A 5,392-nucleotide genomic window follows, 5' to 3' on the forward strand; every position below is an offset into this window, starting at 1 on the left:
AAAAAAAAAATCCTCATTTTACTTTACTTCTTTTTGACTGTGTAAGTAGTACCTAGTGACGAACACTAACCGTAGCAGGCAAACACAGCCCTGTTACTTGGCAAGCTGGAGAGTAGACCATTGCCATCAGTCTGTAGAGGAGAAACTCTCTTGAGTAAATAGGGGACTTTTCCTTATTTGTTTGCATGAGAAATCAAGAAAGGACATGTGCTCTTTGAGGGAGGTGAGGGGTGGAATGGAGAAAATACTGTTCACAGCAGTGGTTCTCAATCCTGTCTGACCTGATGCCCCTTTTTATAACATGTATTTTGCAATGCTCTGTGATTAATTATGAAATATGGCTATAAATTCCCCATCTGTGTATGTATTCCCTATGCAATGGGATGTGGTCGCTTGTCTCATCAAGAAGTGGTGTCTGTTTTTCTACCTTCTTAAATCCCAGCTAGCCTTGTGATTAACTGCAACCAATAAAATGGAGCAGAGGTGATGTGTGGTTTCAGAGCCAAGGTCTCGAAAGGCTTTGCCACTTCTACCTTCTCCCTCTTGGAGACAAATCACCATGTGAGGAAGCCTGAACTTGCCACCTGGAGAGGCCACATGAAGGAGAACCTAGCTGCCATAGCGGGCAGTCCTAGCCAACCACCAGGCGTGTGGCTCTCTGGAACTAGCCAGTCCCGGGATGATCAGCCAACTCCTCCCAAAGGCAAAGTGCACTCAGCCAGAATGCTGTGGCTGAGCCTTACCCAAATTGCCAGCCCACAGAATTGTGAGCAAAGAAGTAATTATTGCATGAAGCCACTAAGTTGGGGGTGGTTTGTTATGCACCAATAGGTGCATAACAAAAGGACCAGTCTCTGACCCATCATTTTCTTTGAAAAAGGACCAGTCTCTGACCTGTCATTTTCTTTGAAATTCGTAGGTTATATAAATGACCACACATATAATTAAAAAGAAAAATGCACTACCTTAATTGTAATACAAAAGGAAATAATAAGAAAGTAATTAATGATAAATAACATGTGAGTGCTGGAGCCCAAGTGCACAGAAGTCATGATGAAGCAGCAGAGGGTACCAGGAGCCGCGTGAACTTACCTGCATCAGGTGCACCGCTGTGCAGATGGGAGTCAGATACCGTGAGTGGTGTTATCATCAGTGATGTGCTTTTCTGTAATGGTGATCAATTTTTCACTGAGTTCAGGAAAACAAAAAAATAATATTTCTCCTCGATTGACCTAGGAGTCAGATTCCTAGAGAATTAATTTTATGTTAAAACTGTACCCCAAGGCCCCCTCTGTGTTTATGCATTAAATGGAATGCCATTCTAGAGTCAAGATAAATATAAACACAATCAAAAGCTGAAAGAATTCAGCTGTACCTGTACCATAAGAAAGGTTACAGGAAGTCCTTCAGGCAGAAGGATATTGATACCATATAGAAATATGGATTATATGCAGGAATGAGTGGTACCGGAAATGGGAACTACATGGGCAAATATTTAAGATATATTAATATATATATTAAATATATATTTTATATATGTAATTAATATATATTATTATTTAGATCTCTTTGAAAGACAGTTGAGTGTATGTAGCATGAGGTTTATAACCAGTGTAAAAATAAAATGCATGACCACAGTAGCATAAAAGTCAGTGGGAAACATGGAAGCACACTATTTTAAGGTTCATATCCTGTATGCAAAGTGATATAATATCTGTTGATGGTAGACTGTGAGAAGGTATACTATACATCCCAAAGTCACCACTGAAAGAGCAAAACAAAGACATATTGCTCATAAGCTAACAAAAAAGATAAAATAGAATCATAAAAAAATATGCAATCAATTCAAAAGAAGAGAAAAAAACAGATGGAATGAACAGGAAACAATGAGTTTATAGATTTAAACCTAACCATGCTAATAATCACATTAAATGTAAATATAAAATACCCCAATTAAAAGTTAGAGATTGCTAGAAGATGAAAAAAGCAATACTCAACTGAATGCTGTCTGCAAAAAATAAAGCAAAACAAAATGCACCTTCACTACAAAGACACAAAGAGATGGGAAAAGATTTACTGTGATAATAATAATCAAAAGAAAATTGGAGTGGTTATATTAATATCAGACAGAGAAGATATCAGAGTAAAGGGATAAAGAAGGTCATTTTATGAGGATATTGAAGTCAATTCAGCAAGAGAACATCTTAACAATTTATGCACCTAATAAAAAAACTTCAAAACAAATAAAGCAAAATCTGATAGACCTGCAAGGAGAAATGGAAAAATCCACAATTACGGTCAGGGATTTCAATACCCTCTCTTCATAATTGATAAGACTTGAACAACTTGACCTAATTGACATTTGTAGAGCACTCCATCCAGCAATAGAAGAATGCACATTCTTTGAATTGGACGTGACCTATTTACCAAAATAGATCATATTCTGGGCCATAAAACAAGTCTCAATAAATTAAAGAGGTTTTAGGTTATATGAAGAGTATTCTCTGACCAAAATAGAATCAAATTAGAAATCAAGAATAGAAGGATATCTGGACAATCCCCAAATACTTGGAAACTAAAGAACACACTTGTAAATAGCCCATGGGCTGTGAACTGAATTAAAATGAAAGTACTACACATCAGAATTTGTGGGAGCGCCCTGATGGAGAATTCCAGGGGACGAGGTGCATGAAACTCCTATGTTAGAAAAGAAAATCAACCTCAAATCAATGACCTTAGGCCCCACCCTAAGAAGCATGAAGAAGAAGGGCAAAGTAAACCTAAATTAAGTAGAAGGAAAAAGAAAAGATCAGAGTAGAAATCCATTTTAAAAAGCCCCCGGAGGACAATACAGAAAATCATTGAACCCAAAAGCTGATTCTTTTAATAGGTCAATAATACTGATAAACCTCTATATGGACTGATGAGGCAAAAAGAGAGAAGCAACAAATAACCGGCATCAGAAATGAGTGAGATGACATCACTGTGGATTATACCATTGTTTAAAATAAGGGAATACTATGAAAAACTTTATGCCAGTAAATTTGTAACTTGATGAACAAACACTTTGAAAGACACCAATGCTCCCTCATTACAAATGCAGTAACCTAAAAAACCCTAAATCTATTATAAACGTTGAGTTTGTGGTCAAATGTCAAGCTTAAATGACTTTGCTGGTCAATTCTACCAAACATTTAAAGAGAAAATTGTACCAATTCTATACAAACATTAAAAAAAAATTTTAAACAATTGCAAATTTGTTTAAAAACAAGAAAAAGACATTACAAAAAAGAATTCTAGAGCAATGTCCTTTATGACCATAGATGAAACAATACATAAAAAGGATCATACATCATGACCGTGTGTGGTTTATCTCAGGAATGCACTGTTGATTTAATATTAGAAAATGAATCAATGCAATATATTATATCAAACAGAAAAAAAGAACCACATGATCATTCAAATAGAGGATCTCCTCTTCTCCCATCAAAAAGCATTGAACGCAATCCAGTATCTGTTTCTAATAAATACTGTTGACAAACAGGAATTGAAAGGATTTCCACAATGTTTTATAGGGCATCTGCAAAAAACCTTCAGCTAACATCAAAGCCTGCTTTTCCTCCAAGATCAGGAAGAACAGGACCGGGGCGTGTTCTCTCACCACTTTAGTTCTTGTACTGGGAGTTCTAGCCAGGGCAATCAGGAAAGAAAAAGCAATAAAAGGCAATTAGTTTGGAAAAGAAGAAGTCACAAATGATGAGATTGTCTATAATAGAAATCTGATGGAATCGACAACAGAGCTGCCAGAACTGCTAAGTTAGCTTAACGAGGTTGTAGGATGCAAAATCAATGAACAAATAATAATTGTATTTCTATGTATTAATAATGAAAAACCATAAAAATTTAAAGATATCTTTTATAACAGTATCAGTATGAAATACATTAAGGGTAAATTTACCAAACGATGTGTGGGTTCTGAACACTGAAACCTACAAAAGAAATCAAGGGGGACCTAAACACATGGAAAGATGTCCTCTGTCTACATGTCAGAAGAGTCTACTGGTCACATGTGAATTCTCCTACATATCTGTATGGCTTGAATGCAACCCCAGTCAAAAATCCTAGCCCGAAAGCTCTTCTGTAGTGCTTGACAAACGGATTCTAAGATTCCTATGGAAGTATAAAGGACTGAGAATAGCCGAAACGACTTTGAAAATGAAGATTAACATTTTTAATTTTCAAGACATCATAAAATAACAGTAATCAAGGCAGTGATATACTGGCTTGAAAAAATGCATCAGTCGAACAGGACAAAGTTTAGATATAAACCTACACGTATATGAACAGCTCCACGGAGGTTCAAAGGCAAGTCAGTGGAGAAAGGGTCATCTTGTCGACAGTAGGTGCTGGGGCTTTGACACAGGCATGTATAGAACATTAACCCAAGTGGATCCTAGTCCTCATCACAAAACCGAAGTTAGAGAACTTGTAGGAGAAAAAGAGGAGAAAACTTTTTTGAGATTGGATTAGATGAAGATTTCGTTGATAAAACAATGAAAGCATGATCCACAAAAGAACAAACTGGTAAATTGGACTTGATCAAAACTAAAAACTGCTCTTCAAATGACATTCTTAGGAGAATGAGCTGGCTGGAGGAAATATTTGCAAATCATGTTATCTGATAAAAGACGTCCAGATTATATAAAGAATTTTAAAGACTCAGCGATAAGAAAATAAATAACCCAACTAAAAATTCGGCAAGCAGTGTGAACAGACGCTTGACTAAAGAAGGTACATGGGTGGTAAATATGGGCATGGAAAGATTCTCAACATCATTAGTCATTAGGGAACTATAAAGTGGATACATTAAAAAAAACTGATCATAGCAGGTGCTGGCAAGAATGGGGGGCATTTGAAACTCTCATCCCCTGCAAATAGGATGGTAGAATGAGGAAGCCACTTTACAACGAAAATGGTTTGATGGTCATTCCACTCCACCCAAGAGAAATGACAGACACGTGGACATATGTCTATACAAAGACTCGTACGCAAATGTTCAAGGCAGCTTTGTTAATTGCCAATATCTAGAAACAACCCAAATGTCATCTGTAAGTGAATGGATCAACTATAGTATATCCATACGGCGGAATCAATCAATCAATCAATCATTAATAAAAAGAAATTATTTTAACATGGGCTAGGTATGGATGAATTTCAGATTCATTGCACTGAGTGAAAGAAGCCAGACAGAGTACATACAGTATGAGTTCATTTACATGAAGCTCTGGAAAACAGAAAGTAATCTGTGGTGATAGAAAGCTGATTGGTAGTTGCTTAAGGATGGTCGGGAGGGACGTGGCACAGGGGAGTACAAAGGAGCACAAGGAAACTC

This window comes from Leptonychotes weddellii, chromosome 9 (genome assembly GCF_054177405.1).
Source record: "Leptonychotes weddellii isolate Sample4059 chromosome 9, ASM5417740v2, whole genome shotgun sequence".
NCBI lineage: Eukaryota > Metazoa > Chordata > Mammalia > Carnivora > Phocidae > Leptonychotes > Leptonychotes weddellii.